Source organism: Capricornis sumatraensis, chromosome 15 (genome assembly GCF_032405125.1).
Source record: "Capricornis sumatraensis isolate serow.1 chromosome 15, serow.2, whole genome shotgun sequence".
Taxonomy (NCBI): domain Eukaryota; kingdom Metazoa; phylum Chordata; class Mammalia; order Artiodactyla; family Bovidae; genus Capricornis; species Capricornis sumatraensis.
The window spans coordinates 77,418,577-77,429,531 of NC_091083.1; the positions used below are offsets into that span (position 1 = coordinate 77,418,577).

Below are 10,955 nucleotides of genomic sequence, written 5' to 3' on the forward strand. Positions count from 1 at the left end.
TTCTATTTGAGTGGACAATTACAATTAATCATTTCCTACAATGACCATTTATCTTTAATTTATCATGAACTACTCTGAACTTACTATGAGATGTAGCCAAAGTCAGAAAACAAGACGTAGGGAGAATATTCCTTTTTTGGAGGAACTAAGCACTCCAGAATCAGCATGGGAAACAAACATCCTGTTGAGAGTTTTAGGTGGAAAAAAATTAATGTAGTCAATTTCAACTCCTGCTGAGCTGGCTCAGCTTTTTCATTGACTTGTTTGGTGTCATTCTGCTAAATCAAGTGTGTTTAATTCTTATTCTAGTTCATCCAAATCTTCCCCAGTAAACAGATTTTCATCAACAGAAACAGCATCGATGGCTCCATTTTCCTGTCCTTCCCCTTCATTGTCCTCTTCCAAATCACTTCTCTTACCATTTTCATCCCTACCTCCAGAAGCGTCACTTAATTTGTTTTCATCCTTTTCTGAAGTATATGTGCTGAATCTTTCAAGACTGGCTACAGTAATACCTGTCTCATCTACATCTCTTGGGATGTACAGGCTTACATCTATGTCGTTTACACTCACTGAATCATCAACCTCATCACCACCTGTTCCCTGGGTGTAACAGATATCATCTGCTTCCTCATCATCATCGTCAACCAGTTCAGGATGAAATTCAAACACCTCACGACCACCGATCTCTAATGCTTTCCCAGCTTTGAAGTCTGCTTTCCTACTTTCTATATCTTGCTCAAGTTTATCCATCTTTTCTTGTCTTTTTCTTTTCTTCCATGCAAGAAAAGATTCTAGAGTGGTTTTGGTAACATTTGGACCTAGGGCAGAACGCTCCCTTTCAATTAAATCTTCAAATGAAATTTCATCTTCTTTCTCTTCTTTCTTTTTATCTTTTTTCAAGACAAATCCAGGAGGAAGTGCATGACAATACATGCAAATATCACCCCTTCCAGGACGTACCCCAAACCAGCCCTATTTGTTGTTTTCAATAGCTTCAAGGAAATGCTTGCACACTATTTGAGTTTTTGGTTTTTTCTTTTCCATCTCACCGTGCTTCTTGTTCACTTGTTCCATTTTTTTCTCATCCCAATTATCCATAGTATCTTTTTCAAGTTCTTCATCTCTTGCATTAGTGTAAACACTTCGCTTTTCAGATTTTCTCTCCAGTCAAGTCATGAGAGAACTTACACTTATCTCCTTTAGTACACTGTCCTTGCTTGAAGAATGCACATACTACAGATTTGGGATCTGCACCTTTACTTATTTTTTGAGCAGCAACTACAGGTTTGAACAACTCATTTAGCTCTTGCAATTCTTTCTTCTTGTCATCTTTCTTCAACTTCTTTTCAGCTTCACTTTGTGCTACGTGACATGGATTCTGTTGACCAAATTTAACTTGATGAGCGACAGCCTTGATAAACTTCTGTTGCTTTGCTCCTTTCTTATTCTTCAGACGAAAAGTTTTGTCTTCAATAATCTTCTTCTTTTTCTGTTCTGCCTTTTTGCTGTCCCCGGACTAAGCCTGTTTCTTGGGGGGCATTGCAGAGACAGGTCGTGCTGGCCAGACTTAAGCGCAGCTGGACTCCCTCAGGGACTCTGGCCCCACAGTAGGAAGAGGAGGAAGACGCGCCCTTCTGTCCCTTACACCTGGGATCAACTCAGAGGTGTCACGACCAAACTCCCATATTCAGAAACTTATTGGAATCTCTCACAGAACTCAGGAAAGCCCATTACTTAGTGTCCCCAGTTATTTTAAAGTGAAAACCCCAGGGACAGAAAAATTATAGGGCAAATGGGTAGTTAGGGCTGCTGAGCTCCCAAACTGTCTCAGGACTCTCTTCCCCTCACAGTCTCTTGATGCCTCACTCCCCCTGAGGCTCTCAGAACCCAGTATGTATGGGTTTTAACTGAAGATCAGAGGTAGGCAATTTGATAGAATCATTTGCCATTGGTGACTGAACTCTGCATCAGTAGCCTCTCCTCTCCCCAGAGGGACTGAGAGTTGACAGTTCTAACCCTCTAAGCACCTGATGGCATGTTCTGGAGTCCAGTCCCATCGAGATGCTATCTAGGTTTCCATCCTAGACTCATCTCATGACTTATAGATAGACAGTAACCCAACCCAACCCCTTCCTGCAACCCAATCCCTTCCATGGACTCCTGTCGTCCCCCACCTCCAGAGAGCAGAGATGAGCCTGGAATTGCCCTGGGCCTGGTTGCTAGTTTCACACCCTGGTATACTGGCCACAAGGGTGCCCAGAAGGGTGAGAAGGGTTGCCAGAAAGCAGAGCTGGCTTATCTTCATGGCCTTGCAGAAGGGCTCCTGAGGAAAGATGGCAGCTGGCTGAGCTTCTCACACCCAACCTCAATGAATGGAAGAGAGACAAGGAGGGGAGTGAGGAAGAGAAAGGGCCTGGGGTCAGTATTGTACAGTGTGTACTCCCCCAACTACCCATTGTCCTACTTTAGCCTGCTGGGGAAAAATGCCCAATATCAGAGCTTCTTAAACTTGACGTTGCCTGTTGGTGTCATGGAAACATGTTTTGTAGTTGTACAGCTGGAATATAGTCCAATATGGTCACTCAGGGAGGATCCTAGCACCTAGAGCGATGCATGGCTGTGATGGATAATCAATGAATAGATGAGAGCAAATCACAGGATGAGTAAGTGAAGAGCAGTGTATGAGCTCAGGTTCTCCTTTTCAGCCTCCTGTAGGTGCCATCACATCTGAATATCAGTTACCTCACCCAACACACCCTCCCCTAGCTCAGAAGACCAGTGTGAAACAGACACCTTCCTGCATCCATTGCTACAGCTTCTCTACTGGATGGAGACTTGCTCTTTGCCTTCCTGTTCCCTGTAGGAACTTAGCTGTGAAGGTGCTGTCCTGCTGGGGCAGCAACCCTGTTTTCTGTTTCAAACAAGGAGAAAGGGAAAGGTACAGAGGGGAAGGAGGGAGCCTGACCACCTGCTGTCCTCCACCTAGTTTCACAAACAGGAGAGATGCCTGCCTCAGTGGACTCCAGGAGACCTTGGAAGATTGCCTGCAACAACCCACTTCCTCCTCCTCCCATAGTGGTTTTGGGTCACACAACCTCATTTTTATGACCAGCTTTGCCTTTTACCATCTTCATATCTGCAGATGGAAATCTCCCAGAGTCCTCCTGTCTTCAGATGTCAGGTGAGGTCAGCACTGCCCACATCACAGGGTTGCTATGGAAGCAATGGACACAACAGACATATGTTCCTTCCCTCTGAGAAGTCAGAGTCCTTTGTAGTATTAATAATAAAAGTATGAGTAATCACAACAGATAAAATGCAAATTCTTTTATATATCAGTCATTATCCTAGCACTTGACACATATTTACAGATTTAATTCTCAAAAACCCTAAATGAGGGGATGAGGAAGTATTGATAATTGCTCATGTTACAGAGGAGAAACCTGGGCTACACAAAAGAAAGTAAGTTGGTTACAGTCATCAAGTGGAGAGAAAGGTTTTGAACCCAAGGTTCTGGCTGAAGAGTTTATGCACATGCACTCTGCTGCATTGATAGCTGTTATCTACAGGGGAGATGTGAGGGGTGACACACCCATGGTCCCTTCACTCACTCCTCTATATTTACTCCCAGTTGCAATCATGTAGCACTAGCATCCCTCCAACTCAACTACACTTAGACAAGTATTTCCATTCACACACACACATGCAACACAGAGACACAAAGTGTGCTCCACTCCAGCTCAAGGAGAAGGGAGCTGGGTTCCATGCCCAGAAGCCCCAGGTGCAAGTCCAGCCTAATGTCAAGCAGGCACAGAGCTGGATGATGAGCTGAAGAAGACATGAGGGGCTGTCTTCCTGGTACAGACACCCTTTCCCTTGAGAAGTGCAGGAGCTCTCAATAGTGAGCTGCCCCAGGACAAAAGGACATCAGTAGCCTATAACTCACTAAACAAGCAACTGTGAGTAGAGGGTCTATAATCTCCTGAGACATCTCACATGGATGATTTCATTTATCTTCATATCCATCCTACAATATCTAGGATTCTCTTCCCATTGTGTCAAGGAGAAAACAGAGTTTCAGAGGCAAAACCACTTGCTCAGGAAACACAACTTGCACATGGTAGAATGAGGATTCTAGTTCGGGAGGCTTTCTGGCCCTGCCCCTATTTCTGCCTCAATCTATCCACCTGAGGCCAGAGAGCAGCAGAGACTCCCCCTAATAGCAGAAACTCCTCTTTTCTCCCCACTCCTCTCTCATCTGTCTGTCTTTTTCTTCCCATGTCCTCCTCTCCTTGTCGTCCTTTAGTCCAAGTCAGAGGCTACCTGATGGGCCAGTTCTCCCTCCATCTCCCCTGTCCCTGCTCATGTGTAAGGGTGGGATCTAAATCCCTTGCAGCCTATACACTAACAGTGAAAAATCAGGAAGAGAAATTAAGGAAATAGTCCCATTCACCATGGCAACAAAAAGAATAAAACACTTAGGAATAAATTTACCTATAAAGCAAAAGAACTGTATAGAGAAAACTATAAAACACTGATAAAAGAAATTCAAGATGACACAAACAGATGGAGATATATACCATGTTCTTGGGCTGGAAGAATCAATATAGTAAAAACAAATTACTACCCAAACAATCTATAGATTCAACACAATCTCTATCAAACTACCAATGGTATTTTTCACAGAACTAGAACAAATAATTTCACAATTTATGGAAACATAAAAGACCCCAAATCAACCTTCTTGATTTCAGACTATAGTACAAAGCTACAGTCATCAAAGCAGTAATGCACTGGCTCAAAGACAGAAATATAGATCAATGGAACAAAATATAAAGCCCAGAGATAAATCCACACATCTATGAACACCCTATCTTTGGCAAAGGAGGTGAAAATATACAGTGGAAAAAAGACAGTGTCTTCAACAAGTGATGCTGGGAAAACTGGTCAACTACATGTAAAAGAATGAAACTAGAAGACTTTCTAACACCACACACAAAAATAAACTCAAAGTGAATTAAAGACTTAAATATAAGACCAGAAACTATAAATCTCTTAGAGGAAAACATAGGCAGAATGCTCTCCAACATTAATCACAGCAATATCCTCTATGACCCACCTCTCTGAGTAAGGAAATAAATATGAAAATAAACAAATGGGACCTAATTAAACGTAAAAGCTTTTGCACAATGAAGGAAACTAAAAGCACAGTGAAAAGAGAGACCTCAGAATGGGAGAAAATAATAGTAAATGAAACAGATGAAAAAATTTAAACTCCAAAATATACAGGCAGCTCATGCAGCTCAACATCAGAAAAATGAACAACCCAATCAAAAAGTGGGCAAAAGACATAAACAAACATTTCTCCAAGGAAAACATATGGATGGCTAATAAACACATGAAGAGATATTCAACCTCACTCATCATTAGAGAAATGCAAATCAAGACCACAATGAGGTATCATTTCACACCAGTCAGCACAGCCGTCATCAAAAAGTCTACAAACAATAAGAGACACATGTACCCCAATGTTCATTGCAGCACTATTTACAATAGTTAGGACATGAAAGCAACCTAGATGTCCATTGGCAATTAATGGTTAAGGAAACTGTGGTACATATACACAATGGAATATTACTCAGCTATAAAAAGAAGTGCACTTGAGTCAGTTCTAATGAGGTGGATGAACCCAGAGCCTATTGTACAGAGTGAAGCAAGTCAGAAAGAGAAAGACAAATATATATGTATATATATGTATATGGAATTTTGAAAGACAATACCAATGATCCTACATGCAGGGCAACAAAAGAGACATAGATGTAAAGAACAGACCTTTGTACTCAGTGGGAGAAGGCAACAGAAGGATAATTTGAGAGAATAGCATTGAAATATGTCAAGGCCATATGTAAGATACATGACCAGTCCAAATTGATGCATTAAGCAGGGCACCAAAAGGCAGTGTTCTGGGGCAACTTGGGCAGACAGAGTAGAGAGGGAGGTGTAAAGGGTGTTCAGGAAGCGGGGGGACACATATATACCTGTGGCCAGTTCATGTTGATGTATGTCAAAAACCAACACAGTATTGTAAAGTAATTACCTCCAATCAAATTAAACAAACAAACAAAAGAGAAATCTTCCTGGTTCCTGGAGGTCTTTTCAGAGAAGTTACAGGGCAGGAAAAAAACAGTGGTTGCATTCTGGATAGACAAGTGATCTAACCATTGGAGACCCCAGGTCATATCTCTGTTCCTCAGTATCTCCTTCTGAAAAATGACCATCTTGGATTCCATGCTATCTAAGGGCATATCTTGAAATGGATGGAATGCACCCAGGGCATACACAAGATGTTTAGATATTTGAGGTGCTGTGCCCTCTGAGAGGTATGTTCATATCTGAGTAATGGGTGATCATTTTCTCACTACATGATGATAAAACAGCACCTCACTTTTGGAACCACATAGTATGTTTGGCACTGCTAGTAAAGAACCAGCCTGCCAATGCAGAAGGCATAAGATATGTGGGTTCAATCCCTGGGTCAGGGATTTCATATAAAAAATTTTTTCTATCAATGCTGCAGAAAGTAAACACTGACATCACAGTCCTGTAATATAATAAGGCTGTGGGTCTCACACTTGAGTGAGCTTCAGAATCCAATAGCCATAAGATCAAACACAGATTTCAGAACTCTACCACCGGAGTGCTGATTCAGTAGCACAGGATAGGCCCTGAATATTTGCATCAAGAGTTCCCAATACATTGATGGTGCTGCTCAAGGGACCACACTTCGAAAAGCATGAACTAAGCTAAGGAGAGAAGCTGTCCTCCCAGGAGGGAAGTGCTCTGTCCAGTTCCCATCATCCTCACCATTCCTTATTGTTCCCGTGCCTTCGCAGCCACCCCTAAATACTTTTATTCACATTACTCAGTTGTCCTGGAGGGGATTTTAAAATGTGACCTGAGAGTGGGCTCAGAAAAGTGTTGATAAAAAGATAGTTTGCTCTTCTTTAACAATCTTATCAGTTTTTTAGAGATGAAGATATAGAACTTCAGCTATGGAAAAGTGATTTGATGGAAGAGAAAGAGCTGAAAATTAGGAGGAAGACATTTGTCTGTTAATCAAGTGTCCCCAGATATTTCAACATCACTAAAACACAAGCATACAAACCCCTCCCAGGCAAGTCTATTTGATAGTAACACAGATGATGCAGCAAAGACTTTGGACATGACGTCATGAGTGTCAATCTTATTTACAAGAATAGGGGTTGGGTGCCAGCATTGCCAGCAGCATTCAGGCAGGCCAGGTTCTAAAGGCTCTCGAAGTGTGGGTGGAGTGGAGGATTAAGGTAAGGCTGCACTGAGGAGGAAGATTACAACAAGATTACAAGATGTGAATCATGAATTCCCATCCCAGGCTCTACAGTCACTCCAGTCATGAGGAGTTTTCTCCTGCATTCTTTCCTTCCTTCCTCCAATATTTATGGACTGTATCCTTTGCGCCAGGAGTTATGCAAAGTTCTAGGGATAAAGGGAAGACTTGCTGTCATGGTGCTTAGAGCCAACTAGAAGAGACAAAAGTAAAGCAATTAGACCCATGCAGGGAAGGGAAAAGGTAGATTTAACTGAGGAGGGTAGTGTTGAAAGTCAGAGGGAAAGGCTGAATATAATCACAAGCAGCCAGAGATCAGCCCTGACTGGGCTGATTTGCCTCTGCAAAAGGAGAGGAACTTGCAGATTGAATCTCTGAAGCCCCAGACCTGGACAAGGTATAGCTGAACAGGACCTAGACCATCCTAGAAATAAGCAACCAAGTGCTCTCAGGATCACAATGACCATTCAGAAGGCAGTGAATTTTCCAATCCCAGGTTGGGTACTCAGGAGCACTACAGACCTCCTTTATGGGGGACTGACTTACTCTTCCGTCTGAAAAAGGGGACCATGTGAGTAAGCTCAGATTATCAGGATGGTACTTCTGAGGGTGATCTTTTGCCCATCTGGTCCCTAGAGAGCATGCTCAGTTCATAATTTCAAAGGTCACTGCAGCCACTTCCCCTGGGAGGCAGAGATGAAAATAGTCACTGTGGGCAATTTTGAGGAGAGTGTGGCCTCCTGAGCTCCACCTCTTTCCCCAGCCCCTCCTCTCTCCCCATGCCCTGTCTACTGTCTTACCCAGGATATGATACCACCAGCAGAGGTCTTAATGCAGCCTGGCCCCCAGTTGAAGTCTTTGTTCTTAACATTTTAGCTACCATAAATCTCTGAGAACCTGGACTTGCCATTGTATGTGTCTGCTTGTTTTGGCCTTGCAGGGACCCATGTTTGGAGGCTCCAAGCAGAGGTCAGGCCACAGGTCTGTAGGAATGGAAGCAAATCAGTTAAATAGGAAGATGGTCATCATAGCTGAGTTTAAAAGGTGAACAACTGAATATACCAGCTTGTTTGCAAGAGCATGGTAGGGGTGCAGAGATGTGAATGTGATAAGACCATTAGATGTTTTATAGGGCATTATCATTAATATTGTTAGGCTTCAAACTGATAGGGTAATATTGTAAATAATTACATATTACTAAATATTTATAGATAAGTTGGCATGATGCCACTGATTAGCTGCAAATAGAACAAAAGGATACATATTAAGAATATTCCCCATATGTTGATCATGATTGGAGCTAATGGTCCACAGGTTTATAATACTATTTTCTGTACATGTGTTTGCATGAAAGCTTCCACTATTAAAAAGAAAGTGTGAAGGCATCATGATTTAATGGAGAAAGGCATGGAAGAAAACCCATTATTGTGTTCACTTTGTTCAGGTCATGAGCACTGGAATAAAGTAATATTGAAGGAATACTGATACTGTGACCTACATGTGAAAATGAAAGTTGCTCAGTCGTGTCCAATTCTTTGCAACCCCATGGACTATACAGTCCATGGTATTCCACAGGCCGGAATACTGGAATGGGTAGCCGTTTCCTTCTCCAAGGGATCTTCCCAACCCAGGGATCGAACCCAGGTCTCTCACACTGCAGGCAAATTCTTTACCAGCTGAGCCACCAGAAGCCATCAGAAATACTAACTTAGTATTCTTCGAGAGCTTCTATAACCATTGAATTTCCTAAGAAATGACAGCACAGGGGAAACTTTTACCATGTGAGTAGGTGACAAGCAAAGCCTCGATCTAACCTTAGATTGGATGTTGGTTGTCTGGATAACCAACACCTGGTTAGGGGGTGGAGTTCTAACTTCCACCTTTGCCCTTTCCCTGCACCCATACCTCAAGGAGAGGTGAGGGTTTGAAAGGTAAATCCATCACAAATGCCTAGAGATTTAATTAATTTTGATTTGTCATGAAGCCTCCACAGAAACCTCAACAGAGCACGTTATTCATGGTATTCCAAGGAACTGAGATCAATCCAGGCAAAAATATGGGTATACTCCATCATGGCTCACTTGGACCAGTGCAGCAGCCTGCCCAGAGGCCTCTGATTCTGCCTTCGCCCCCTAGAGACCACTCTCCACAGTGCAGCTGCAAGAATCCTGTTTCAAAGTGAATTCTATCCATGGGTCCCATGACCAATCCCTCATTGACTAAGAGTCAGATTCTGATGTTTAAAGTTTGACAAAGCTCTTCATGACCTGTCCCCATGGCCTCTCTGTCTCATCCCTTTCCATTCCCCACCGCCTCAACCCACTCAGCTCCAGTCACCCTAGGCTGCTCTCAATCACACCAAGCACATTTTTGGGACCCTCTGCTCAAGGCCTCCTTATCACAGAGCATTTCCCTGGCCCTCATTACACACCTTTATCCCCATCAGTCTCTTTCTCCAGAACACTCATCACAAGCTGGTATAAGATTTTCCCTTGTGATAATGCCCTTCCTCTTGCTCCTTTATTGTGTGCCTCCCTCTTAGAAGAATATTATTTTACTTTTTTTTTTTTAACAGCTGTTTCTCTACACAAAAAACTATGCTCTCAGAACCAAAAGGATACATTTTGGATATAAAATTTTCTAAGTAAATGACTCTCCTATTTCATACTAATGCTAAGTGCCTTGTCATTGAAGGGATTGAATAGTGTAAAATTCTCATTAATCTCTATGATGATGAGGCCTGTCAAAAAATTATGAGTGTGACTGTCATCTATATAACTATAAGGAAATAAAACATAGTGTCATAGTGGAGTAAGAGGAAGGGCATTGAGTCTTGACTAATATCATAGCAGCCTGGAAAAAGCAGTCTTGGTCCCATGAGCAAACACAAGGAAGTACGGCATTTCTTGTTCTGCCTGCAGTTGCCTATGGAGGGAAGATGCTCAGCTGCCACTCAACTCTGATTTACTTCATAACAGAGAAATGATCATTATTTGATACATATATATTTTTGGAAGTATCATGAGAAAATATAGGTAAGTCAACAAGTCTTTCAGACTAAAACTTTTGGTGGAAAACACACGTCATTGACCACAAGTGTGTGAATTCTTTGTACTCATGACTGGTAATCCTTTCAAAACACTCGAGAAACATGGACTTCCTGCTCTCATGAAAAAACTACAGATGGAACTGTCCCGGGACACAGAGCAAGTAGGCAATAAGATCAGGACAAGACAGACGCAGTCTGTCACAATCCATTTAAATAAGTATCCAATTCTGCCAGGAATTCTGAAAATGCCAAGAAGTGGTGGGGAATTTAGAGTGCTCTTCTAAACATAATATAGTCCCCAGTGTCTGAGCTTCACCCCACACAGAAATGGTAGAAAAGAGAGAGTCTAAGTTTGTCCCAGACACCAAACATGTGGGGTCTCCGCCAACAGTAACCAGTTCCCCCATACACACTGGGCATCCAGAAGTCAATTCACTTCTGATGCTAAATCCTCAGAGGTGACCCAGGTCCCATAGGGTAAGGGCTTCATCCCTGAGGACTGCCCACAATTCAAGAGTTGATCACGACCCCTGGGAT

At 42.5% G+C, this 10,955-nt stretch overlaps 1 pseudogene; it reads right to left on the minus strand.

Annotated features, from left to right (window-relative positions):
* Positions 1-270: 270 nt before the first annotated feature.
* On the minus strand, positions 271-1,543 carry LOC138091696 (zinc finger CCCH domain-containing protein 15 pseudogene; annotated as a pseudogene).
* Between the last annotated feature and the right edge of the window lie 9,412 nt (positions 1,544-10,955).